The following is a 13,949-nucleotide window of genomic DNA, read 5'->3' as shown; positions in this document are numbered from 1 at the left end:
GACGGACCATGTTGTGTCGCTTTCCCGTCGGTTTCAATGAAAAAATCGATGAGGGTCGTCGGTTTTGTCCGGCAGGTTTTGACAATGTTTTAGTAGTGGACTTCACTTAAAAGTCGAGCAGTACTGATGTCGACAACCCAATCGACATCCACCATTAGTTTGGAGAGCTATTTTCTGAGATAACTTTTATAAGTAATGTCTGTTGAGCCTTTCTAGTACTGACAATTCTTTGTGCCAATAAAACAAAAAGAGACAAATTGTAGTTGGTTAAGTAGAAAGACCAATTTACAAATATTTTGACAAAGGTGAAAGCAAATAGCAAAAAATGAAAGAAAAAATAGATATAAAATTGAGGCAAGCTAAAAACATGCTTAGATTTACTATTAGACGATCAAGTTAGAGACTAACACCTCACCGAGAAACTCTCAACTACTGTACATTTAATTGAATAAATGTGAACTGGAAAATTGGCAGTTATTAATATTAAGGGAAACTAGCACTTTAGTCCCTCAACTGTTGATAAAATATGATTTTGGTTCTTCTGAATTCTGGTTAGACCGACTACATTGTATGGAACAGAGTGTTAGCCAACTAAGAAATCTCATGTCCAGAAGATTAAAGTTGCACAAGTGAGGATGCTGGCTTAAAGTTGGATGTGTGGGAATACTAGGAGGGATAAGATCAGGAATAAAGATATCCGGAACAAAGTGGGAGTGACCTCAGTGGTAGACAAGATGAGGGAGTGGGGTTGAGATGGTTTGAGCATGTGAAGAGGAGAAGCGTAGATGCCAGTAAGGAGGTGTAAGAAGTTGACTATGATGGGTGTAGGGAAGGATGAAGGTAGGTCGAAGAAGTATTAGGGGAAGGTGATTAGACAGGACATGGTGTATCTTGAGCTTATCAAGGAAATGACCTTAGATATGAGGGTTTGTGTAACACCTCGTACCTTCTAACTAAACTACGTTCATGATTCAGAGACTTAGAAACCAAGACGGGAAGTGTTGGGATTGAATAATTGGCCTTATACCGTACTTCTAAGTGTGGACCGTACTTTTCAAGTTGTACCTCACAAACTAAAAATCATGGTTTCTTGGCACATGAGGTATGCCCAGATTGTACGGTACGTGCAATATTTTACGGGCATACATGCTGGCCGTACATTTGCTCCACTCAGCAAAAGTATAAATACGAGACTTGAGTTCTTTTTCTTAATTTTCATATTCTCCAAGCCCTAGAACGAAGTCTTCTCCTACCATCAAGATACACTAAGGGAAGCCTATTCCAAGTCTTTCTAGTGAATTCTAACATGTGTGCGTGATTTCTAAACAAGAATCTATCGTTCTTAACCCATGGGTTTTCAAGAAAACCCATCACACGGATTCAAGATTTAGGCTTTTGGGATTCTTCTCAAGTTCAAACCATTAGTTATAAGTTTTGGAGCATTAACAGGTTATAAGTCCAAGTGAATTTGTGTTTTGATGATTGTCAAACTATTTCAGAACTAGATAGAGACCTGGTCTGCAACCCGCTCTCTGTGCACCTTGCACTGTCAGTAGGTAATAGCTGTAAAGCCGAGCCACTTGCTGCACACAAGTACAACTGTGAGTTGGTCCATGCTTTAGGTCAAAGTGAATAAGTGGTCTCTATCCATCCCACATGCTCCCACTATATATACAACATGATGGCAACATATTGAGTAGACTTGAAAAACCTTATCCATTTTGTGCAAAATTTTCCGACACAAGTTTCTCAAGTGTTCTTAAGAACAAAGCCATCTACAGGCTGAAGAACCTGATCCACACACAAGATATTTTCTATGTTCTTTAGTTTGTTATAAGTCTTTGTTTACTTGTGCTTAAACTGTAAACCTACTCTTCCAAAAAAGAAAGCTATTTGTAGTTATTCTAAATTCTTAAGGTTGCTTCCACAAGCTCTTGAGTGGTATCCTAGGCTAGAGTTAGCTTAGTTGTATTAGTGTGTGGCTAGAGTTAGTCACGGTAAAATCCTAAAGGGTGCCTTTGAGTGATACACTAGGGTAGAGTTTATGTATTAGTTTCTTTGGCTAGAGTAAGTCAAGTGGAGATATTTGCAATCGGAGTATTGCAAAGATTGAGGGACTATGGGAATTAATTCCCAGTTCCTAGGTTGCTACTATTGTAAGGGTTAAGGGATTATGGGAGTTAGTTCCTAGCTTACAATAGGTTGTAATCTGAAGTTGCTCGTGTAGTGGAGTTGAAATCCTACTGGAATAGGTCGTGGTTTTTAATCCCTTGAGCAAGGAGTTTTCCACAGTAAAATCTTGCCTTCTGTACTTACTGCATTGCATAAGGGAACTGCTACTGAACCAGGCCCCTCATACATTATTTGGTGGACGCACAACCTGCATCAATTGGTATCAGAGCAGGTACTTTCTAAAAGATTAACACCTAGAAAGAATATGTAAAATGGCTGCTCCACCCAATATAGAAGAAGTTCAATCTTTCACCAGGCCACCCAGATTTAACGGAAAATACTATGGGTGGTGGAAGACTATAACGCACGACTTCATCATGGCTGATGACTCAGAGCTGTGGGATATCATCTTTGACGACCCCTATATTTCAGTACACACAAGTGAAGATGGTGTAAAAACCACTGCCAAAACAAAGAAAGAATAATGCGGACAAGAAGGAAGTGGAGAAAGATTATAAAGCCAAGAAGATCCTTGTGTGTGGAATAAGACATAATTACTACAATCGAGTCTCAGCGTGCTCAACTGCTAAAGAGATCTGGGAAACTCTTCAAACTTCCCATGAAGGAACAACACAGGTGAAGAACTCTAAGATAGACATGCTCAACACAAAGTATGAAATATTCAAAATAAAAGAGGGAGAATCTATTCATGACATGCACACTAGATTCACGTCTATCATCAATGAGCTCCATTCACTAGGAGAGGATATCACAACTACTAAACTAGTGAGGAAGCTGCTAGGTGTTTTGCCAGATTCTTGGGACAGCAAGGTAATGCTATTTCTGAAGCCCAAGACTTCACCAAGTTGACGGTCGATGAACTCATTGGAAACCTTAAAACCTATGAGATGAAGATGACCTTGAAGAAGGATGAAAAGAGTGAAGTAAAAAGAGAAAAGAGTCTTGCTCTCAAATCTGCTTGAGAAGACTCAAGTGATGATGAATCTGACACGAAGATTTATTAAATTGTTCCAAAGAAGTGGTGAATCCCGAAGGCAAGAAGCTCAAGCAGAAACTCCAGAGGAAATGACTATTTCTGCCATAGGTGTGGTAGACCTGGTCACTTCGCTAAAGAGTGTTCGCTGCATAAACTAGGACAGTTATGATAGAACTGCAAAGAGAAACTAACTTCCTGACAAAAGGTTCAAAAGAAAGAAAGCTACTGATGAAATAGTAAAGCAGGCACTTGCTGTATTAAGGGACTCCTCCAGTGAGTCTGAAGATGAGGATGACAGAAGAGATACATCCATGGTGGTCATCGAAGATGAAGCCTCCAAGTATGAGTCTATCTTTGCTCTCATGTCAAAGTCAGATTTAGACGATAGTGACAAGAGTGATGAAGTGGAAGAGGTAAATTTCTTGAAGGTAAAGAAAAAACTGAAAGCCTACTTTATAAATAAACTCATGTAATTGTCAGGTGTGTTAATTGATGCCTATCATGCCCTTATTGCTGAAAAGGATGCACTAACTCTTGAAATCAGTAATTCCGAACTTGAAAGAGATAATTTGTTGGTGTCGATTGGACAGATGAGAGAGCCGGTTGACGAGACCAATAAGTTGAATATTATCCTGGAAGGTTAAATAAAAAGGGATACAAGAGCATCTCTTAAAGAGAAGGGTGAAGCTAGTAAAATTTACTTGGAGCTTGAAGATAAGATCAAAAAGGCAAAACTAAGTCTCACTACTGATGTCGTGAGGAGCAAGCAATTGAAGGAAGACTTGAACAGAATTAAGTTTGATCTTGATAAAACTGTCATGTGGACTTGGTCCTCTGACGTAATTACCTCCATGTACAAAAGTAAAAGAAGCTTAGGAAAGGGATTGGTTACACGAAGACACCATACAATCCCCACAGCAAGTACGTCTCCACCACTGAAAATTGGCTCTGCACTCACTGGGGGCAAGCAGGTCATTATAAGGAGTCTTGCAAAGCAAGAATTGAATTTTTTCAGAGGAACAAAGACTCCATCAAAATAAAAGTAAGTTAGAGAACGAAAGGAACTGGTTCTCAAAAGAAAGGACCTCGGAAGAAGAAAGGGAATGTGCTGCCTGTGTGTGCGAAAAGGAACTTGATCCATCCCTTCTATAACTATAAGGGACCAAGCTGATTTGGGTTCCCAAATCCAAACACTAACATCATGTGCAGGTTGTGGAGAGAGAAAAGGAAGGTGGATATGATAGAAGAAGAGGTACGCACACATGGGAGGTGCAGGACAACATATGTACAAAGTACAGAACTGTTGCTCAGCACAGTCAAAACTATTCAGAGATCCGGTCTCTCTGTGACTCAGTTAGTTATTCTTTCAGTACTTTCATATGTTCTGAACTATTCAAGTGTCTTTTAATTCAAATTTCAAACCTTAAGTCTTCCAATCGACGCTTCACTTCTGACCCAATCTATCTTGTCTCTCACACTTGTCTTAAAATGTCATCTTGGACACCTTAAATGCATCTCTCGTGTCTTTCTCTCTCTTCACTTCCCAAAATCGTCAGACCGTCTAACTTCTCATTCTCTCTTCTGTCCTATACAAAGCCGTCTGAACCAACTCCTATATCATCACTCTCACTAAGTACAAATATCTCAAAACCCTCCTTCAAGCCAAATCAAAATGAACTCCCAACCGTTATCCTCAGAGCACTCAATCTTCTCTAACCAAAATATATCTACATCTCAATCTGGCATCTTCGAACTAAGAGGACCCTTGAATCTTGAGGAAAGTGATGCAGATATATACCTGATATCGTCAGACTCCTTTTTAAAAGAATTGGATGAAATAAGTAAAGAGGTTGAAATGGGACGAGATAACATCAAAAACTATGAATGACAACAGGTCGAAAATCTTAATAGGAAATAAAAGGATGCAGATGTCTTAACCGTCTCTCACCCTAAGAAGAAAACTTGGTGTCCCATCTGTGCCTCAACACCTGGTGCCTTAAAAGAAAACTCAGGATAAAATGCTGACTCTGATGGTGATATCATACTTTGTTTAGTGTGCAGTCAGATCTCTGGGGGTATGAAGGAAAACAAGAAAAGAAAATCAAAGGGAATAACAGGAGGAGAGGAAGAGATAGGAGGAGAAGAAAGTGATGCTCAATCTGCCTCGCAAAAGAAATGGAGGACAAGTGATGTTGAGAGATATGAAATTAAACTGAGAAAGGAACATCTCCAAACACAGAAGACTCTATTTAGGATGATGATTAATGTAAACTTGGAAGAGAAGGCTGGGAAGAAAGAACTGTGGGAGATGGTGGAATTTCAAATGTGGACTCATCTTCTTACTCCACCGGCTCCTTGTGTGTATGAAGCTGAAATAATGGAACTGTATACAAATTTACTTCAGCTTAATGACAGTGCTCTGGCCTTAACAGTGAATGTGACAGACTTTGTGCTGACTGAAGCAGTACTAGCTGAAATCTTGGGAGTACCAATCGAAAGGCTGAGAGATGTGACTGGAATTGCTTCCATCTCCTTAAAAATGTGATTGTTAAGGAAGGCAAGTCAGTCCGTCTAGGAAAGCTCCTAAAAAGGGATCTCGAGCCCACTTGTCAACTGGTTTTCAAGTTTGTTAATGAGGTGCTCATACTAAGAAGTGGAAGGGATGGCAATGTCACTTCAGAACATATAGTACTTATGGAAGCTTTATCAACTCTTGAACCGATCATTCTTCCAACAATCATGATCAATCACATAATCAATATAATGAGCACAAGTGAAAATGATCCTGGTCTTTCTTATGGCTTTTTCCTGATAAAGGTCCTTGGGCATTTTAATGTGAGGACTGGCACAACTACCTTAGGAACATAAGAGAATATGATCTCCATGGCTACTCAGGAAGATTGTGAGTGTGCGCTTAAAGGAGGAGGCTCTACCATCTATATTCTTACCAAAGCCCTAAAGGCAGCACATGCAAAAATTAAGGAGATGAAAGAATGCACTTTTTAGGGATTAGTTGAAGATCTCAAGAAGCAAATGCTCCAAGATCAGGGCACATATATTGAGAAAATTGACAATTTACTTCAAGCCTTGGATCACCCCCAGTAATCAGTTCTTAGCATTTTCCTCCAGTCTCTGTTCCCTTTCTTTGTCCTCCCTTGGTTGATGTCTTAACCCCCACGTTATCTACCTTTCTTGTCTGACTGGCATATTAGTAGTTAATTTGACATATGCTTGTATTGTTTGAACTACTTCCTATTCTTGGGCTTTCACATTGTTTTTATGCATTATTGCTTGCTTGCTCATGTTGATTCTGGTTGTAATATTCTCTGCTTGTACCTCTTACTGGCTGCACTATGGTTGCTTTTCTGAAAGGGGAAGAATGTGATGAATATTGTGCATATATAGTGAAAATATGGCGATGGGATCACTGTGCTGTGAGAAAGAATGCAGTGGATATGCAGGAGGACATGCTGCTGAGCTAAAGGGGAAGATATGCTGCAGAAATATGTTGTGTTGTTGCTAACATGTTGCAGGTGCTCTAAAATAACGGTCTGCTTCGCAGGGGGAACAAGTGGGAAGCTGGTTTTCATGGGGAACATCATCTATATGTTTGTCATTATCAAAAAGGGAGAAATTGATAAGTGCAAGGGCATTTGTATTTTGATGATTGTCAAACTATTTCACAACCAGATAGAGACCCGGTCTGCAACCTGCTCTCTGTGCACCTTGCACCGTCAGTAGGGAACAACTGTAAAGCCAAGCCACTTGTTGCACACAAGTACAGCTGTGAGTTGGCCCATGCTTTAGGTCAAAATGAATGAGTGGTCTCTATCCATCCCACATGCTCCCACTATATATACAACATGATGGCAACATATTGAGCAGACTTGAAAAACCTAATCCATATTGTGCAAAATCTGCCGACACAAGTTTCTCAAGTGCTCTTAAGAACTCATCTACAGGCTGAAGAACCTGATCCAGACACAAGATATTGTCTATGTTCTTTCGGTTGTTGTAAGTCTTTGTTTACTTGTGCTTAAATTGTAAACCTACTCTTCCCAAAAAAGAAGATGTTTATAGGTGTTCTAAATTTTTAAGGTTGCTTCCACAAGATCTTGAGTGGTACACCAGGCTAGAGTTAGTTAGTTGTATTAGTGTATGGCTAGAGTTAGTCACGGTAAAATCTCAAAGGGCACCTTTGAGTGGTACACTAGGTAAGAGTTAGTCTAGATGTATTAGTTTCCTTGCTTAGAGTTAGGCAAGTAGAGGTATTTGCAATTGGAGTATTGCAAAGGTTGAGGGACTATGGGAGTTAGTTCCTAGGTTGCTACTATTGTAAGGGTTGAGAGATTATGGGAGTTAGTTCCTAGCTTAAAATAGACTGTACTATGACGTTTCTGGACCAGATTTGGTCTACCAGGCCATGGAGAAAGTCAAGTTGATTTAAAAGCGATTGAGAACGGCTCAAAGCCGTTAGAAGTCCTATATAGATGTGCGGCAAAAAGACTTAGAGTTTCAAGTTGATGATTGGGTGTTCTTAAAGGTTTCACCTATGAAAGGTGCGATAAGATTTGGCAAGAAAGGGAAACTCAGCCCCAGATATATCGGACCATACAGAATCCTGCGAAGGGTTGGTCAAGCAGCTTATGAGCTTGAATTGCCACAAGAGTTGGCTGCTGTACACCCAGTGTTCTATGTGTCCGTGTTAAGAAAGTATGTGGGAGACCCCTCGTTGGTTGTTCCTGTTAATGAAGTATGTAGGAGACCCCTCGTTGGTTGTTCCAGCTGATACTATAACAGTGAAGGATGGTCTAACCTATAAGGAGATCCCAATGGCTATTCTCGATTGTCAGGTTCGCAAGTTGAGAACTAAGGAAATAACCTCAGTAAAGGTCAAGTGGAGGAGTCAGAAAGTTGGAGGCTACGTGGGAAGCCGAAGCGGACATGAAACCCATATATCCTCATTTGTTTGAAGAACAAGCAGAAAAAGTTCAAGGTAAATACATTCTGAATCAATGTCATGTTCCTTACATATTAATGTCATGTATTCAGTATTCATGTCTCATGTCCCAGTGTTCGTGTTTTCATGAAATCATGTCATGTCATGTCATGTCCGTTCAGTTCCCATGTTCCATGTCATGTTTCTTTATGTTATCGTATTCAATCCATGTCCAGTTGCATTATATATGAGAAAACGTACTAGTGTACTATGACCATGATTATGGATGAATTGAAGTGAAATTGGGAAATGTGGATATTGTAGGTGTATGAAGATTGTTGCTTATGATGTTGTGAATGTAATTATAGATGTTTGGGAGTTGATATGTAATATGGGGAAAGTTATATAAACAAAGGAAATGCTGCCCAATTTTCTCTAGCTTTGATTGAGAATGTTTATGTAATCGATTAGCTAACAATAACACGAACTCTATTGAAGGTAGAAACGTGAGCGTTGAAGGAGAACGATCAAGCGATAGAATAGCTAAACGAAAAGGTATGTGAGGCTAGTTCCCTTCTTCTAAGGCATGACTCCAATGGCATGAATTCTCCTATTTTTTTCCATGACTTTCTTACATTCCGGCAATCACGAGCCTATCATTATAAAGAGCTTCACATGAGATAGAGAAATGAGATATGTCATGAGCACGATAGTGATGATGATGAGTTAAGTCTAAAGATCCTAAAGCTAATGATTCTAAGTATGATCCATTGATGTTGTTTATTGTATACACTCACCTTACATGCTAATTCCTTCAAGGTGAGGCAGAATGTTTATAAATGCTCCAAAATGGAATCGGGGGTTTACGACCTTATGTCACCCCGATAAAGTATAGTTGTCTTTGAGTTACTATGCATGGATTATGATGAGTACATGATGATGAAATTACACCGCACCTATATGGCCGGGCAGACACCGCTAAGGCGGGAAACGTATACACCATGTCTAGATGGCATGGGCAGACACCACTAGTGGGCGGCATGAGATGGTTATCCTGGACGCGAGCTAATGATGATCACACAGTACCTATATGGTCGAGCAGCTTATATACATATATACATGCATACATGATATGATGATGATGTTTATGAAGTAAGTCAGCCTGCATTATTTCCATTAAAATTAACAGTCAGTTGCAGATTGTTCTTCGTTTGATATCCCCCTGTCTCAGTGATGTCTTGTTCTTGTTTATACCTTACATACTCAGTACAATGTTCATACTGATGTCCTTTCTTTGGACGCTGTGTTCATGCCCACAGGTAGACAGGGAGGTGATCCAGACTCGTAGGAGCTCTTAGCAGGTTTTGAGAGCACTCCATTATTCTGGAGGTGAAATTGATTATTGTTTTGTGTATGTATATATGTTTTTGGCACAACGGGGTCCTGTCCCATCCGTATGTCTAGTACTCTAGTAGAGGCTCGTAGATACGCATGTGTGGGTAGTATGGTCTAACGATTTCCACGTGTATATATGTATTATTTTGATAGCCAAAGGGTTTATGTATATAAAGGTAAATATGCTTCAAGTAAAAGCGGTTTTCCTATTATTATAAGCATGAGATTAATGAATTAATGCAGGATGAGTACGATGAGTAATAGCATGAGTGGTGCTCGGGGGTTAGCCCCGGGTACCCATCATGGCCCCTAGTCGGGTCGTGACAAAAGTTGTATCAGAGCAGTTCAGTCCTAGGAAGTGTCTACGAGCCGTGTCTAGTAGAGTTTTTTTTATGGTGTGTTGCGCGCCACGCTAATAAAGAAGAGGCTACATACCATTTAGGAAACATGACCATTCTTCTTCTTATGAGATCGTGCGATAGAGCCGTATTATAAGATTTTCTCCTCCCTAATAGTGTGTTATGATTTCAGAGGTGCCGCCAAAGAGAAAAGCTACAGTCGCCCAGAAGGGCAAGACTACGATAGAAAGGCGGGTAAAAAGGGAGCCGCCAATGAATGTAGAAGAGGGTGGATCACATAATGAGGCTCCATCTAATACTTCTCCCACTCTGCCCTATTTAGAAGAGCAAGAGGGGGTTTCAGCTCCAGCTCCTATGCCTCCAGTTCCTCCCTCGGTTACTTCGGGTCAATAAATGACTGAGGTTATTCATCTATTAACGTAGCTAGTTGCCGCCCAGGCATAGCGGTAGGGTACAGGTTCAAGTGACAGGGCAGTTAGTACTAGAGCCCGTGATTTCATGAGTTTAAATCCTCCGGGGTTTTTCGGGTCAAAGCCGGATGAAGACCCGCAAGGTTTTATTGAAGAAATGTTGAGAACATTGAAGATTATTCATGCCTCCGAAACTGAATCTGTGGAGTTAGTATCTTATATACTCCGGGATGTGGCGGTCTTATGGTATAATAATTGGATATCTTCACGAAAAGAGAATTCACCTCCTCCGGTTTGGCAAGAATTTGTAAATGCCTTCCTCCGCCACTATTTGCCACCCGAGGTCAGCTAAGCTAGAGCGGATAGGTTCCTAAATCTAAAGTAAGGAAATATGAGTGCCCGGGAGTATAGCCTTCAGTTTAATTCATTGGATAGATATGCTCCGACTATGGTGGCCGATATGGGGGATAGGGTGCACAGGTTTGTGAGTGGCTTAGGGCCACATTTATTTAAATATTGTTTAACGGCTTCATTGCAAGATGGGATGGATATTTCCCGCATTCAGGCCCATGCCCAGAACTTAAAAGGGCAACAACATCCACAAAGGGGTGAGCGTGATATTGATAGAGAGAAAAGCAAGAGGGTCAGATCTATGGGTGCAGGTAGCGACTATAGAGGGGGATCGAGGCAGTCATATCCTAGACACTCAGGCAGTCGGCGATGAGTGCACCTCCATGATTTGCAGGTAGGAGATTTGACCGCTCCATTCTTTCAGGGCAGGGTCAGAGTTCGAGAGCCTCAGGTTCTCAGTTTGGGGGTGATTATAGCTAGAGGAGACCGCCAGTACCGCGATGTAGTTAGTGGGGTAAGTTATATTCTGGTCAGTGTCACCGGGGTTCAGATGCTTGCTATGCCTGTGGCCAGGTTGGACACATGATGCGAGATTTCCCGTCGATGAGTGGTAGAGTTGGGGTTCAGCCCATAGGATCAGCGGCTGGTTCTTCTTCTGTGCGCCCGGTAAGGTAGACTCCCCAGATTCCAGCAGGCCGAGGTACAGGCAGAGGGGGAGCATCTAGTTTAGGTGGTATCCAGCCCCGTATATATGTTTTAGCCGGACGACAGGATCTTGAGTCCTCCCCGGATGTGGTTACAGGTACATTATCCATATTTTCTTATGGTGTATATGCATTGATAGATCCGGGTTCTACATTATCTTCTATTACTCCCTATATTGCTGGCCGTATTGGGGTGAAACTCGAGCCAATTAAACCGTTTGAGGTATCTACTCCGGTTGGTGATCCCATGATAGCTAGGCAAGTATACAAAAATTATGTAATTGTGATATGTGATTACCAGACCAAAGTTGATTTAGTTGAGCTAGAAATGTTAGATTTTGATGTGATTATGGGTATGGATTGGTTGGCCTCATGTTATGCTAATGTTGATTGCCGAATGAAAGTAGTTCGATTTCAATTTCCAGGACAGCCCGTGCTTGAATGGAAAGGTAACACAGCATCTCCAAGAGGTAGGTTTATTTCCTACCTTAAGCCAAGGAAGATGATAGTTAAAGGCTATATTTATCACCTAGTCCAAGTTCATTACACCGAAGCGAAATCGCCAACTTTCCAATCCGTTCCGATAGTGAATGAATTTTCGGATGTGTTCCCAAATGAACTTCCAGGCCTTTCTCCGGAAAGAGAGATTGATTTTTCCATTGATGTGTTGCCAGACACCCAGCCCATTTCTATTCCTCCTTACCGAATGGCTCCGGCAGAATTGAAAGAGCTAAAGGCACAATTGAAAGATTTGCTTGAAAAGGGATTCACTAGGCCCAGTTCATCACCTTGAGGAGCATCAGTCCTATTTGTGAGGAAGAAAGATGGTTCTTTACGGATGTGTATCGATTATAGGCAGTTTAATAAGGTGACGATAAAGAATAAATACCCTCTTTCGAGGATTGATGATTTGTTTGATCAATTACAGAGTGCTAAGTGGTTTTTCAAAATAGACCTAATGTCAGGCTATCATCAAGTGAGAGTTAAAGAAGAAGATATTCCCAAAATAGCCTTCGGAACGAGATATGGCCATTATGAATTTCGGGTGATGTCATTTGGGTTAACTAATGCTCCGGCAGTGCTCATGAACTTGATGAATAATGTATTTAGGCCTCTTTTGGACTTATTCGTGATAGTTTTCATTGATGATATTCTGGTATACTCTCGGACAGAGTCAGAGCATGCAAACCATTTACGTATTGTTCGTGGAATTCTTCGAACTCAGGAATTGTATGCAAAATTTTCAAAATGCAAGTTTTGGCTAAATTCTGTGACATTTTTGGGTCATGTTATTTCAGATGATGGCATTAGAGTGGATACTCAGAAAATTAAAGCTGTGAAAACATGGCCAAGGCCTACAATGCCCACGGAAGTTCGTAATTTTCTGGGATTGGCAGGTTACTATAGAAGATTCGTGGAAGGGTTTTCCTCTATTTCAGCCCCATTGACGAAGCTAACCCAGAAGTCAGCTAAATTTCAGTGGAATGATGTTTGTGAACGTAGTTTCAGGAATTGAAAGATAGGCTAACTTCAGCTCCAGTCTTGACACTCCCAGAAGGACCAGATGGTTATATGGTGTATTGCGATGCTTCTGGTGTTGGGTTAGGATGTGTGTTAATGCAGCACGGCAAAGTCATTGCTTATGCTTCAAGGCAGTTACGGAAACATGAAAAGAACTACCTAACTCATGATCTCGAATTGGATACAGTTATTCATGCACTAAAGATGTGGAGACATTACTTGTATGGTGTTCATGTTGATATCTACACAGATCACAAGAGTTTTCAATATATTTTCAAACAAAATGAGTTAAATCTGCGGCAGAGGTGGTGGTTATAATTATTGAAAGATTATGATGTGAGTATTTTATACCACCCCGGAAAGGCAAATGTAGTAGCTGATGCACTTAGTCGCAGATCAATGGGTAGCCTATGTGAGGCCCCTCCGGAGAAAAAGGAATTAATCCGTGAGCTCCACCAGCTAGCCAGCCTTGGGGTTTGTCTAATTAATTCAGGCCGTGCAGGAATTAATATCAATAATCCAACAGTTTCATCCTTGGACATGGAGGTAAAAGAGCGTCAATATGAAGATCCTCAGTTGAACCATTATAGAGATACATTACATGAAAACGAGAAGTCTCCATTTGAAACTTCTATAGATGGAGTTCTTAGATACCGAGGCAGGCTATGTCTTCCGAAAGTTGCAGAATTACGTCCCCGAATTCTAGAAGAAGCTCATTATTCTCGATATTGTATTCATCCAGGTGCGACAAAGATGTATCATGATCTCAAGTTGATGTATTGGTGGGATGGAATGAAGAAGGACATAGCAGAATTTGTAGCTCAATATCCAAACTGTCGGCAAGTGAAAATCGAGCATCAAAAGCCAGGGGGATTATTGCAAGCCATGGAAATTCCAACTTGGAAATGGGAAGTGATCAACATGGATTTTATTGTGTGGTTACCTCGTTCCCGAAGTAAATATAACTTCATATGGGTAATCGTGGACAGACTCACGAAAACAGCTCATTTTCTTCCAGTCAGAACCACGTACTCAGCAGAAGATTATGCAAGATATATCTTAAAGAGATTGTGCGACTCCACGGTATTCCGATGTCTATTA

This window comes from Lycium barbarum, chromosome 8 (assembly GCF_019175385.1).
Source record: "Lycium barbarum isolate Lr01 chromosome 8, ASM1917538v2, whole genome shotgun sequence".
NCBI classification, from domain to species: domain Eukaryota; kingdom Viridiplantae; phylum Streptophyta; class Magnoliopsida; order Solanales; family Solanaceae; genus Lycium; species Lycium barbarum.
The sequence above is the reverse complement of the archived record's forward strand: the minus strand, read 5'-3'. Positions refer to the sequence as shown.